This window comes from Canis lupus, chromosome 14 (genome assembly GCF_003254725.2).
Source record: "Canis lupus dingo isolate Sandy chromosome 14, ASM325472v2, whole genome shotgun sequence".
NCBI lineage: Eukaryota > Metazoa > Chordata > Mammalia > Carnivora > Canidae > Canis > Canis lupus.
The window spans coordinates 30,555,959-30,571,002 of NC_064256.1; the positions used below are offsets into that span (position 1 = coordinate 30,555,959).

Here is a 15,044-nt window from a genome sequence, read left to right on the forward strand (position 1 = left end):
TCCACCCTTTCTGAAGTTCAAGAAGGACCCAGTTACCAACTACAGACTTCAAGTATGTAGAACTCAAAACACAGTCATAATGTAATGCTAACAGTTACTAAGCAACAAATGGTCTTTATTCTTTTTCTTTTTAAGATTTTATTTATTTAATCATGAGAGACAGAGAGAGAGAGAGAGAGAGAGAGAGAGAACATGGTCTTTATTCTTAAGGAACTCATAGTATTGGAGACAAATATTTTTATTTACATGGTGTCTCCACTGCATTCAATGCATGAAATATCATCACTACAGGGAGACTTCATGGAAGAAAGTAGTTATCCATTGTTTATTGGAGTAGAATGAGAGGAAGATAGTGGGAAAATTGTGTGTGTGTGCGTGTGTGTGTATACACCTATATATAATATATAACATATAAATAATAAATATATATGGCATATATCTTAAATAATATATTATAAATATAAAATAACATACATAAGTAACTTAGATATTATGTATTATATATTTATATAAAACATATTTTATTAACTGCATATAAAGTTATGTGTATAGAGCCAAAAATATATAGTATTATATGTTTATATATAAACATATACACACATATATACACATACACACACGTATATTTCTGACATATCACATATATCTCTCCACTACCCTCCTTTTATTCCACTCAATAAACAATGGGCACCTACTTTCTTCCATGAAATCTTCTCTGTGAAGTGCTGATGTTCCATATGTCTGCTACACACACACACACACACACACACACACACATACATACACATATATATCATATGTGATATATCTACACAATACCTATATATTAATATATGTATGCATACATTTTAAGATTTCTCTCTAGTTTAAGATCTCTGAAAGTAGTCCTTATATCTAAGACCTCGGAGATCTATAATTTGTGCCATTTAAATTCTGTAATAGAATTTCTTGAAGCATATTACAGAAAACAAGACTACAGAAGCATTATATAACAGAAAACAAGATTAAGATACTATTCCAGAAAAGAGAACTGAGATATTCAACTCTAGTGATCTACACTTTAACCTTTTTGATGTAATTAAGCATGGGAAGAGAGGGGAATAGGTGGACAGAAAGGGACTTTTGCTCTTTATTATACTTCTGTATTTTAAAAATTGTTTTATAAACAGTATGGGTTCATGCATTAAGTTTATATTTTTTAATGAAAAGAATACTGAAGATGTATGGTATTCAGAATTAAACTCCCAAAGGAGGACTGAAGTTTAGAGACAGGTACACAAAATCTTCCTTTATTAGCATATGATTAAGAAGACCAGATCTTCACGTAGTTCATAAGCATAATGATTGACTGTTCATACCATTGTGTGATATGTGTCTCCTTCAAACCTTGTTATGACCTTGGCACTTTACCTGTCTGATATGGGGGGAAAAATCAAACACTATGTATCACTTAAATGTAATTTTCAGTCATTTTATTCCAAAAAGAAGTTTATTTTTCCCTTCAACTTCCCCTGACACTGTACTTCAGTTTCTCATTAGAATATCCACTGCTTTGGTGGTTCTATTTTTTTATAAGCATTTTGTACTCAAAAATAATGAGAATAAACTTAATAATTCTGTGTCAGATTTAGAGATAGCTCTGACCTTTGTTTTTTTCATGACCATAGTGTTTGCAGTATACAATCCCATGATGAATTGTATAGTGCATGCTTGCAATTTGCACAAAATATGAGCACTGAGTGCTGATTAAACTAGTAATGCTTTATTAAAACTTCAGGAAAATACCATGTAGGAAAAGTATTTTATAGCATAAGCTTTATTCACTTTTGAAATGACCAAAAATAATGTAAATATTAAGACAATAAAATCAACATGCTGTAAAAATAAGCAAGGTTAATAGAACATAAACTATGTCAACTATTCATATATATCTGACATATTTCTCTAACTGAACATATTTATGTGAAAACAAGATCATAATTCCTAGAGAATGTCTTCTGTTTACCTACCACCTACAATAATCTTTCAAATAGAACAAATCTTTCATAGCTTAAATATCTATAATTTCTCAAGAAAAGGATTTGGCTATGTAAGTGTAGAATGGGCAAAGGCACTGAATCTTGAGGTGAAGGGAAAATAAACTATATAGTCTGAGAAACAGAAAAAATAAATTTGAAGTACCTGCAAAAACTATTAACCAAGGATGCTTTAGAATCATTCAGAAGCTTTTAAGAGATCATCACAGGGTATCCAAATTATGCCCTAAGTCTGTATATACCTGTATTAACCTGTGTTTCATGTTTTATCTTGCATCAATGAGGTGTGTGAGATTATAACTGCAATGCTAAAGGAGCATCAAAATGTAAACACAAGGAAAAAAAGGAACTTGGTGACACTAATATACTTCCTAGTTATATAAAACTGTCTATGTATGGTGAAAACATTTAAAAATACATATTCTTCTTTAAAACTATGTTGTCCTTCGATGAATGGTAGAAAGAATCATTAGTTAAAATATTTACTGAACATTTTAAAGGACCTATTCACTCTCTTTCTCTGAGTAGATCACTTTCTATGAGAAAGCCACAAGGCTAGTAATTGAGGAAGAGGAAGAGTGGAGTATAGTCAAGAATAAAAGGAGGAGGAAACAGCCAGTCTAGTAGAAGAGTGTGACCTTGGGTATCTCATTAAAGTTATCCATTCTCATTTTCTTTTTCATCTGCAAAATAGGGACAAAAAACCTGACGTTTCCACCCCTGAACCTACCCTACAGATAACAGAATTTTTCTAAGGTTTAAATGGGTGATTTGAGAAAGTCCTCATCAAATACAACATTTAAAAAAATAACTCTTAAAAGTTAAATGACTCTGTATCATGAGTTTTTTTCCAAGTAAATAGTATTGATACTAAAATAATTGAAAATAGCAATGTGATACAGCAATCAAATGCTTTTTTCTTTCTCTTGCAACAAAACTATACCTGCCTTCAGACTGCTGGTGCTTGGCATATAGTAGGCACTTAAAAAAAAAAATTTGATCAATAAAGGAAAGAATGTAAAATACATCTCTTGTGTCACCCAGATTGAAATCTGTTATATGGCTTAAGAGTTAATAATATTACTTAAATAATCCCAATTTAGATATTTGGCAGAACTTTCTACATTGCAATTCCAAGACTAACCATCAATAGTTGCATTGTTTTTCCAGAGCAGAAAACCTGCAACAAAATGCAAAGAAGTGCCATAGTCAACAGACTTACAGGTCAGTCAACCGTACTTCCCACAGACATAATTAAATTTAAGATTAATATTATTTTGCCATTATTGAATTCCTTGTTAATAAAAAGTCAAGCAGAATTATTGCTTATAATAAAGTATATTCAAAGAAATACTGTACAGGCAAGGGCAAAAAATATAAGTACTGTATAGTATTCATTGACTTACTATTATACAATAGTTTTTTAAAAGTATTATTTCTTTTACATATATAAATTAATAGGCAGAGACTTAAAGAAATAGACTATAAAGCTGAACTGCCTCAGATGAAGAATCAGGAGCAGCAGTGACACTTTCTTTTCTGACCCCTTCACCATCTAAAGAAGGCCTGTGAGCAATCGGTCAGATTTTTCTCTAGAACAGTTTCAAAACCATGGCCTTTGATAATCCTTTTTATCTCAATCTCATAGGAACAGCCTTTCTATTTCTAATTCATGGAAAATTTTGGTGAGGTCTGAATATTTCTCAATATCTCCTATGTATCTGTTTCAATGATTCAGGATACATTTATTTATAAACTTCTGCCATTTTTAACAACAGGTAAGTCTTTAACATGGGGGGGGGGGGGGCACAGAAAGCCTCGGCAGTATATGCCTCAGGCAAGTGAAGATAGGTGTGACACATTTCACAGGAAAAAGAAACCAGTGCACAACATGCTGCATGTTAATCCTTAAAACTGCTAACTCTGGGAAATGAACTAGGGGTGGTAGAAGAGGAGGGGGGTGGGGGGTGGGAGTGAATGGGTGACGGGCACTAGGGGTTACTCTGTATGTTGGTAAATTGAACACCAATAAAAAATAAATTAAAAAAAAAAACTGGTCAATGGATCTGAGGTTAAGAACCTTTGCTTGGCTGATCCTTCCTAATTGTCCAGCACCTTCCTCCTTCCATGTCAGTTGTGATCTTATACCAGCGGTCGGCAAACTATGGTTCTCATCACAAATCAAGGTTACTTATTCTCTTTGAAATGTGCCATTGGAACAGGGCCAACCATTCATTTACAGTTTGTCTGTGGCTGCTTTTGTGCTACAGTGGTAGAGATGAGGACCCACAAAGCCCCTGTATCTTCTTTCACCTTTTATAAGAAAAATTATTTTGTGATACTTTATTAAAAATACTTTGACACCTAGGCTTTACTTATACAATTTCTTTTTTTTAAGATTTTATTTATTTATTCATGAGAGACAGAGACAGAGAGAGAGAGAGAGAGAGAAAGGCAGAGACACAGGCAGAGGGAGAAGTAGGTTCCATGCAGGGAGCCCGATGTGGGACTTGATCCCAGACTCCAGGATTACGCCCTGGGCCAAAGGCAGGCGCTCAACCGCTGAACCACCTGGGCTACCCCACTTACACAATTTCTTAAATATTTTATCAACACTTGATGTCTGGATTCATGCAAAATACCAAGAATCCAGTTTTCTGTGTTTTTCTTCTCTATTTATGTAAATGAGTTAAGAAGAGACCCTAGAAGGAGCTAAAAGCTGTACAGAACTTTTGATTTACTTTCTTACAAAGACCAACAAATCTAAAGTATTAAACATAAGAGATTTAAGTGAGCTATGTAAATATGAATATTAAAATATCTCATTTTACAGGGCACACCAAAAAGGCATCATATATCCTACCATTCACTATAATTCTTCTCCTTCCCAGGCTAGTCATTATCAGAGTGCTAGGAAGATTATTTATTTAACTACATTTCAAATTGCTTGATGAGAAAAGCCACAGCGAAGTATGTGTATGAGTAATTTTAGACAACCCTAGATCTTCCACTGAATACAAAATATGCATGTATTCATCTTAATTTAAACAAAGGACCATAATTAATATGAAAAGGTTTCTGATTTCAACAACAAAGTTCTCTATTGTATTAAATAGATTATACAGTAAAAGATTACACATTGAGCTAGTAATTCAAATATAAGTGCTAATTAAACTACTGATTTTGAACCAGTCATGGAAAAACAATTTTTTCAAAATATTCCCCATTTCTTTTTCTTTTTTTAAATATTCCCCATTTCTTAAAAAAAAGTAGTCTTTGTTAAGAATTTTCCACATTTATATTTATACACTAATATTTTAAATTCTTGGGCTACATTCCTCATCTACTCAAAATGCACCATCTACATTGCAAGTATAGGTCTGTAATAAATCTCTTGAGAATAATGTATAATTCAAAATTCTATCCTGTGTTAAATTCTAATGAGGTTTTAAGTACTTCTAGATTTTAGCACATTAATGCATTATAAAATCACTAGAGCAATCAATCTCAATCCTAGTTCACCTATAATTTAGTTTCTTCTTCCTCAAATAAGAATTTTAGTAAGCTTTCACCAAGATGATTTAAAAATGAATAACAAATGCTTAAATAGATCAAGAAAAAAGTTATAGTAAATATTTGTATCTGGGTAGGCTTGGCAGTTTTATATTCTATGTGAAGCTCATGGTTAAAAAATGAGGTTGGAAAAAAATCTAAGATATTCTTTAACTTGTAATTGGCTGAGTCAATGAATACAAAGCACTAAGAGCCCCTGCCATATGGCAAGCAGGATACAAAGTCCCCATCATGACCATGAGAAACATGACCACTATCTCAATCTCAGAAATAAAACTACACAAGCAAGAAAACCTCACCTATATATAAGCTTCCTCTCTGGGCGTGAAGCACTTGAAGATGAAAATGACTTGAAATATATACTTCTGGGTATTTAGAGATACAACTTTTCATTATTCAGGAAAGATTTTATCGTAAGACACCTAGAGAATTAAAAACTTCTCTTATGCAACAACTTTGAGACACAAGTCAGTAAAAATCTAAGGCCAGAAAAGTGTAGCACAGGAACCTATGGATATGCATGGGATCCATCTAAGCTAGGGGTTAAATAGGATGTTAAGTGTCCAAGGATACAAATTCATAACTGGAGAGAAAAGTACAAATAAGGTTAATGGATGTGCAACTGCCACTTACATCTAAGAGAAATTGTTGAATGAGGAACATTTAATTCTGGTTGAAGTCATAGTAATAAAGTCTATTTCTGATAGGGGAATGGCTGACTAGTATGGTTTTCACAGTCATGTGCAAAACACTAACGTACCTATCATCATTGTCTCCTAATAGCAGCAGAATGCAGTAACAAGGGCATGAGCAATGGAATCTACAGATGTGGTCAGATATTTTAGCTATGGGATGTAGGACAGTGTTTGAAAAGACATTACTGGAGGAACCACCTATAAAACCACCCCAGCAACTCTCCAGAGGTAAGCAATGTCTGAATAACCGTGGTCACAGGAGGAATTAAAAAAGGGCATGGGAAATACCACAAAGAAAGAATTAGAATCCAGAGCACTTAGTTATTGACTGTAGGGCATGAAAGAATAATTAGGAGTGATTCTTAGAGGCTTGTAGGTAACTAGACCAGGAATGGCTCTCCTAAGGAATAGAGGGGTCAGGAGAATAGAGTAGTTTAGATTCCTTACCTACAAAACTAAAATAAATACTACCTCAGGAACAGGTCATGGCAATTAAAAAAATAAAGCATGAAGGTAACGCACTGCAGCACACATCAGGCCTTCAGCCTCAGCTGGCTTCTGTCGTTTCAATAGAACTGATGGTCCTTGAGAAACATAATTATGGTAATATTTGTCATCAAGGGGAATCTGTTTCATGTGGCTGATTTATAATCGCACATAGTAAATTTTACATATAATTTATTCAAAAGGTGTCACAGAAAAAAAAGTTGTCACAGAATTAACACACTATATATATAATTGTGTGAAATGAGTAGAACTTTTGAACTTCATCTAAGTTTTCCACAAAACTATGATTTTAGACTCAAACAGGGTTCTGTAAAATTATTAGTATACAGTCACAAATACAATATAGAATTTTTACTAGAGTCACCACAGACACTTTGAAAACAGGCAGGTTAGGATCAAATGGGATAGAATGATGATGATATTAATAATAACAAGTAAATTTTAAGCAGTTATGTAATTAGGGGCACCTGGGTTGCTAAGTCAGTTAAATGTCAGCTCTTGAATTCAGCTCAGGTCATGATCTCAGGATTGTAAGACTGAGCCCCAAGCCCTGTGTGCTGTGCTCTACACTCAGCAGGGAGCCCCCTTGATTCTCTCTCTTTCCCTTTGCTCTCCCCACCCTTCTCTCTCCCTTTCTTAAAAAAAAAAAAAAGGAAAAAAGTTATGCAATTAAAGATATTAAGAATTATTTCTAAAATCCCTAATGCCATAAAACCTTACTAAACCCTGTGGTTCTCTACTTGCAAAAAGTAAAGAAAATAAAGGAAATTCTATTGAGTATAAAGGCCTTCCTCCCCACGTCCAAGCCATAATCTTCTGAGTCCTCAGTTTTCTCATGTGTAAATTCTGTGTGAAGGCATTCTCTAAACAATGTCACATGGTATGCACTGTATGTTCTGTAACAAAAGAGCATGGGAAATGTTGGGTTAAATTGGCTTCTTTGCTACCTGACTACTCAGAAGGTTTTATAGGTCAAGATAAATTGTGAATCTCCATGAGTATAATATAGTGACATAATTTTGTGAATAAATTTCATCAGACAGTTACTAACTTTTTTGTGCAGGGTGGAGGGAACATTAGGAATCCATGCCTTAGGTTATTTCACATGAATTTCTAATATATTATGTCACTTCAGCCTCACAACCAGGAAGAAGGAAGGACAGTTAAAGATACAATTAGAGATAAGGGAAAAGAGATAATGCAAGTAGCAAGTAGTGAGATTTATGGCCTGAATCTCAATCTAGCAATATTATTTTATTAACTGAGACAAAATTTCTTATCTCAAGGAGAGTATCAACCTGAAGTGGGAGAAATTAATGTCTCTTCCAAACATGACATTCTATTCTACTATATATTATAGCCACAATGTAGCTTACTAACTTTGAAAATTTTAAGCTTTTGGAAACTTAACTTCATAAGGTATGCCGAAATTTGGAGGCACTCCATGTTATAAAAGTACCGAGTAAAGTATTTGGTATTTGACATCCCTGGAACTTTCTGTAACATCTACATCCAAAGATCTCCTGGGAGAGACTGGTGGCTGGAAGACAAAGGTAAAAAAACTTTTCAAAGATAAGTAACATTTCTGAGAGGAACAATCAACTGCAAGCTCTTCATTGACAACCTTCATAAGAGGCTCCTTAAAATCCTTGAGAAATTATTACTGCACATTTCCTGTAAGAGTCAAAATGCATTTTGCACATGACTCACTTTAAACTGTAGAAACATATATAGTCATGTATTCAATCTCATCTGTGAGAGACCTGGCCTCAGTACCAAAACCTGTCCTGGGAAATCTCATTATGGTGTAATTTTCAACCCAGAGAAAATGATCCTTATTTTGTTAAAGCAGACTCCTCCCCCAAGACATGTACACACATTTCATTATGAATTTTGGGAACTTTAACAAAATATGAAGTACTGAGGAAATCTTTTCATCAAGATCATGACATAAAAAACATGAGTCCTCAGACTTGGGGTACTTTATTATACTGCTAATAGCCAAACAATCTGGGTAGCAGTATATTTATAATTCTGTTATTTTACTCAAGAATTAGTATATTCTCTTTTAAAATCCCTTAATTATGCCCCTAAATTTCATTATGGTTTGATTCAACTTATTGTTGCTTCATCTGCAAGGATTTTAAAAAAAAAACCTATAGTACTTTCAGGCTTTTATTAAAGTTACACTCACACTTACTGTAAACAACAAATCATAATTTTAAACTATGGTATTAAACCCTGATAGTTGTGACATTTTACTCTCCAATGCCTTGTCATTAATATACAATATTTTGTTTCTAGTACTTTCTAACAATAACCTGTGAGTGTTCTTTACCACTATTAAATGTTGATGTATTGATTTTCTATTTGTTGCCATAATAAATAATAAATTGTTGCCAAAAACTCAGGGGCTTAACAATACAAATTTATTATTTTTGAGTTCTATTGGTCGGAACTGATATAGGTCTCATTGAGCTAACAGCTCTAGGGGAGAATTAATTTTACTGCCTTTCACAGCTTCTAGAAGTTACACACGTTCTTTGGCTTCAAAGCCAGCAATAGCTGGTTACATCTTTCTCACTTCATATCTCTGATCCTTCTGTTTCCCTCTTCCACTTTTAAGCACTGTTATGAATGCACTGGGTCTACCAGATTATCCAGGATAATCTCCCTATTTTAAGGTCATTTTGCTAACAAACTTATTTGCATCTGCAACCTTAATTCTCTTTTGCTATGTCAGGTAACATATCCACAGGTTCCAGGAGTTACAACCCGGACATTTTTTTGCCGGGGGTGGCGGGGGGCACTATTCTTATTACCAAGTTGGCTACAAGTGTATATTTTATATGCTGTCAGTTGGTATCTATGTTTATCATCAAAGGCTATATAAAGAATGTTTAGTAGATAAAGGCTTCAAGTAACAAGTAAAATACACAATTTGTACTGAAAATTGAGGACAAAGCCTTAAGCAATCTAGTATCTTATGTATAACTTACCATTTTAGAAATTTTAGTAGACCCCAATTAACTTTATACTCAACACATTTAAAACTGTAAAACTAGCATGATGTCACAAGTGCCACCTCACCCTCTCCCATAAAGAGGCAACCTCCTGGCTTCTGGAAAAGCATTCACCTGATGCATGCCACATGCTGCTCATCTATCCCCTTACAAACACCCAAGAATTCACCCTTTAAATCAAACCTTCTATCAGTAGCCTGATGTAATTATGTGTGGTTACCACAGTACTTCAACTTGATAGCCACACAAGCCTGTGATCGTCTGTGCTGTCTCTACCAAACATAGTCTTCACTCATACAGCTGATGCCATTTATGCTGTAGTGCCTTAAGTATCTGCGTTCAAGAATTAAACAATAGAACTTCCCTTCTGAAAAAATATTACTTTCCCCTGCCCCTAAGCCCAGTTGTACTCTGAGCTCTTTGATGGTTGGAACATGTCTGCCTCCTTTAGTGCTTTCCTCCAATCCCAGCACAAAGCATTGTTCAAAGAATAAATGAAGACAGAATCCAAGTATCTCCAGCCTTCTACCATCTTTGTCTTGCCTAACAAGAGCTCCTATTGTTATTATGTAAGTTTCACTTTAAAAATCCAACATGTGGCCACATTTTACAAATATTTATTTACTGCCAGTTATGCACTAGGCTTGTCATACTCTTCAATGAACACAATGACAATTTAGTTTCTGCCCTCATTCATGTAACTGTGGTCTTTCAGATTTTTTTGATGTTCGTGCATTTGATGTGCTATCCATTCCACAAAGCTTTTATCCCTCACGCAGAAATGATCAGTCTCTTACAGTCCTTAATACAGTCTATTCTACTTGCCAGTTACAGCACCTATTTATATACACATTGTATTTCCCTCAATACAATTTCTTATATAACACCTTTGAAGTTATTTTTACACATACACAACACTTTCAGCATAGTTGGACATACATGCTTTTTTCTCTTAAAAGTATAATCTCCACAAAAACTTGGGAAGCATTTATTTTCTACTCTGAAACTGTAATTCTCATTTTCATTAAATCTAATTCTTTTCTCTTCATCAACAGTGAATTATTTATGAATTCTTGGTCAACAGAAAATATTTAGAGTGTGATTATAAATTAAAACTAGGGTACTATGGGTAAATATATAGTAATTATTATTCTGCAGATAGATAATACTCATTTCAATCATTTTCTGCATCCTAAAGAAGTTATAAAATACCAAGTTCTCTTCCAAGGGACAACCATTATAATCTGTTCTTCCTATTGATGTGTAAGCAATGACAGACATATGCAGCAATCCTTATACGGGTGATCTTTTAATAATGTGGGAGTTAGGGGCACCAAATCCCCACTTCGTTGCTAATCTGCATATAACTTTTGATTCCCAAAAACTTTACTAATGGCCTACTATTGACCAGAAGCCTTACCTATAATGTAAACAATTTAACACATATTTTGTATATCATCTGTATTATATATTAAGAAAGTCATAAGAGGAAATACATTTACAGTACTGTATCCACGGAAAAAAATCTGCATATAAGTGGATCCACAAAGTTCAAACCTGTGTTGTTCAAGGGTCAGTTGTACTAACAATAATTTAATCCCATCACACTTTACATCACAAGGGAAGGAACAAAGGCAGCACAAAATAGTTACAAACAGAATTCAAAATAAACTGTGAGATATATATGTTTATGCAAATCTTTAAGTTTTCCTGTAAAGACTACAATGGTGTCTTTTGTAATATTTTATGGTATTAAAAGAAAAACAGCACAAAAATTTTGCATGTATATGATATTAAGGGGTGGCCCTTCTTAGAATACATTTTTTGAATTAAAAAAAAAAAGTTAAATTAGATGACAATAGATATGTGGCCCAGATTAAGTAGACTGTGCCCAAGAAAATGTGGCTGCCAAGTGAAGCAGGATTTGATCTGTAAAAATGACTGTCAGCTCTCATTTCTAACCTTTCTATAAGTAACAACACTGTCGCCTCAGGAGAGGGCAGTGATGCAAATCTGTTGAGTAGGGACAAGTTTTTTATTGTTATTGTTTTTAATTTTCTTGCCAGCCAATATTTCAAAAATGTTCTTCAAGGCTTTCTTAAATAAATAAGCCTGCCAAATACAATAAAAAGCTAGTTGATATGCTACAGTGATACAAGTGGATAAGCAATAAGTACATCCAAAATGTTTCACTTTATGCACAAGAGAAAACAATTTTAAGTGGTAAACAAAAATAAAGCCCCCTCAGGGAAGTTTCTGAAACATCCCAACTTACCCTATACACTTGAAACAATCTGTATCCAGAAAAACGAACACTGTTAAGGATCAGTAAAGCCTCAAATTTAATTTTAAAGTTAACTCTTTACAAGTCTGAAATTTTTTCCATTTTATTTCCTTTATACTTTATCTTCAGAAAGGAAGAATACTAATTCTAAGCAGCCCCTCTATTACCATAAGTAGCATTTTATAAGTCATTATGACTGTGATATCATTACTGTAAGCAAAGGCAAATCAATAACAAACCCAAATCATAATTTCACATACATGCAACAAAACCAGATTTTAGAAAAACAAACATAGGCTTTTAAAAATATTAGGTCTACATATGGTTTGTTTCACCACGTTACCATGAACCAAGTCATAAGTGATTTGGAAGGAAGTGAGTTGACTCAGATTCACCTGGGATTGATTCCAGTGTTAAACACACACACACACACACACACACACACACACACACACACACACACAAATGGAGTCACCTAGGCTAGGCCAAATCATCAAACCAGGGCATAATACCTAACCTCTTTGCAAACTCAACCACCCACAGAAACATGGTCTTAAGGGGTCAGTCAGGATTTTTCTGATCAACAACAATGAGGTTATCTGTCATGGGGCCCTCTCCATTCTCCAAAGGATGATGAGGTAATCCACGCAATAAGACCCCTTTTGCTTCTCCTAAGGGAGGGCAACCTTGCTTAAAACAAGTCTTTAATTTCTTTTACTAATTGTCCTGCCTCATTTCTGCCCATAAAATCCTTCCATTTTGTACAGTTCCTCAGATTTCCCTTTAAATTACTAGATCGCTAGATTGGCTGCTGATTCATAAATCGATTAGATCATTAAAATTTGCTTAAGTTTCTGTTATTTGCCACTAAAAATCTCTACTTTAAATGCTTTCCAGGGGCACTTGTGTGGCTCATTGGTTAAGTGTCTGCCTTTGGCTCAGGTCATGATCTCAGGGTCCTGGGACTGAGTACTGCATTGGACTCTCTGACCATAAGGGAGTCTGTTTCTCCCTCTCTCTGCTCATGCTCTGTCTCTCTCAAATAAATAAATAAATAAATAAATAAATACATACATACATACATACATACATACAATCTTTAAAAAGAAATAAAAAAATAAATGCTTTCCAGAGAGGCTATCAGGTGATACAATTGAAACATCTGCATTCTCTCTTTCCACAGCATGGAAAGACAGACTAAGTCCATGACAGTATTATGGAATGCCATATCCAGAAGAACATTCTGCAGGGAATGCACAGGAAACATGTAAATATCCTTTCTACGCCAGTGCCAGTGATTTCTCATTAAGGTCATAGAAACCGTGATAATAAACATGATGTCGCCATATGTGCAGCCTGTGTCGTGTGTTCAGTATTAAGAATATCAAAACTTTGATGTAGTATTCTCCATTTCTTCAAAATTTAGCAGTCAAGCATAACATTTTTTTATTTTAAAAAAGACAGTATGTAGTATCCCAATTAGCTGAGATAATTCCTAAGGGCACCATCAAATTAACCCATAAAAATTACAGTTAGGCTCTAAATACAGCTATACAACCATTTAGCCTTTTAATTAGAAACATCAAGTATTAATAGAAGCTCATTTCACCTCATTGGGACATTCTACATACAATAAAACTGGTGCTATTTAATATAGTCAGAGTTTTTGAGTCATAATTACTTAAAAACCTTTTATACTGAATAAAGATTTTAAATAAATGAGCAAAATGACTTTTTAATGACAAGTTGATCAAAAACTCTGTAATATATGATTCTAACAGAATATTTAAGGAGCTAGGATTTACTGAATAGTTTCAGTAAATTTCCCCTAAATTTGAGGATCATCGGTAACTTCCATTTTACTTTCGAATTTTTAAAACTTACTTTAACTAATAAAACAAACACCTAACTCTTATTAAGGAGGATATTATTAAGATTACTAGGATGGCTATTCAGATGGAAGATACTGAAGTACTCCTGGTGTCAAATCACCACCTTGAGGATGCTAAATGTTAGGACTAAACCTGAATGAATTCCTTGTCACATCTTTAAAGTTTTTAGATTGCTTTAAAATTGCTCTATCTCACATTAAAAACTATGACTTGATGTGAACAGGGGGAGTGGCCTGCCTCCTCCTACTTGTAATACCATGTGCCAAAACCAAACAAAAACAGAACTCAAGGTTTTTCATTTCCAGGAATCTAACGTAAACACATTTATTGAGCTCTGGTTAAGTTTAACAGATTTGATTCCCCATGTGAATTATATGTGGAATTATAGGTTGAATGTAAAGGAATGCATATACATATGTGTATATATTATATATATATATATAATGTCTAAATATTAATAGTAACAAGAGTAAACATTTGCCATACAAGAGTAAAAATTGTGTGCCTGAGTATTAAATATATTATCACCAATAAATTAATTTCTTCTTTGATTTGTCAACCAGTTTAGTACTAGAGATTACATTTGAGAATTTGAGATTTTGCTGTTAAGACTTTATAGCAAAACATGAGTCTTTTTAATGTAGTTCTCTTTGACTAATGCTTTTCTGTATTAATATTTTACCAATGATTCTTACTTACAAATTTGAAAAATGTTGCTGCATTTGAATACTACTGCAAGGCTGCTCTGGGTGCACTGTCCCATTGAGGTCTTTTACCATGGGTAAAAGCTATGGGCCAGCTACCATGGGCCAGCTACCACGGGCCAGCTACCACCATTATATGTATTCTCCAGATTTCTTTTTCATTTTTCTTTTTCTTATTTACTCATTCATTCATTCATTCATACATACATTACATACACGAGAGACAGAGAGAGAGAAAGAGAAGAAGCAGAGACATAGGTGGAGGGAGAAGCAGACTCCCTGCCAGGAGCTGGATGAGGGACGTGATCCCAAATCCCAGGATCACGCCCT

General features: G+C 34.1%; 1 protein-coding gene, 1 long non-coding RNA gene and 1 other non-coding gene across 3 annotated transcripts in view; 2 read left to right on the forward strand and 1 right to left on the reverse strand.

The window, feature by feature from the left end:
• Positions 1-15,044, reverse strand: part of CRPPA (CDP-L-ribitol pyrophosphorylase A) — a gene marked incomplete at its 5' end in the record, with an annotated part of 293,261 nt that overhangs the window by 29,245 nt on the left and 248,972 nt on the right. The gene's annotated exons all lie outside the window — the stretch shown is intronic.
• LOC118350550 (uncharacterized) lies at positions 177-13,457 on the forward strand. Its single transcript, XR_004804517.2, has 4 exons — positions 177-310; positions 3,207-3,260; positions 6,393-6,532; positions 13,302-13,457. It is a non-coding gene; the product is annotated as an uncharacterized LOC118350550 (long non-coding RNA).
• On the forward strand, positions 1,317-1,420 carry LOC112670941 (small nucleolar RNA U13). Its single transcript, XR_003143315.1, has one exon. It is a non-coding gene; the product is annotated as a small nucleolar RNA U13 (small nucleolar RNA).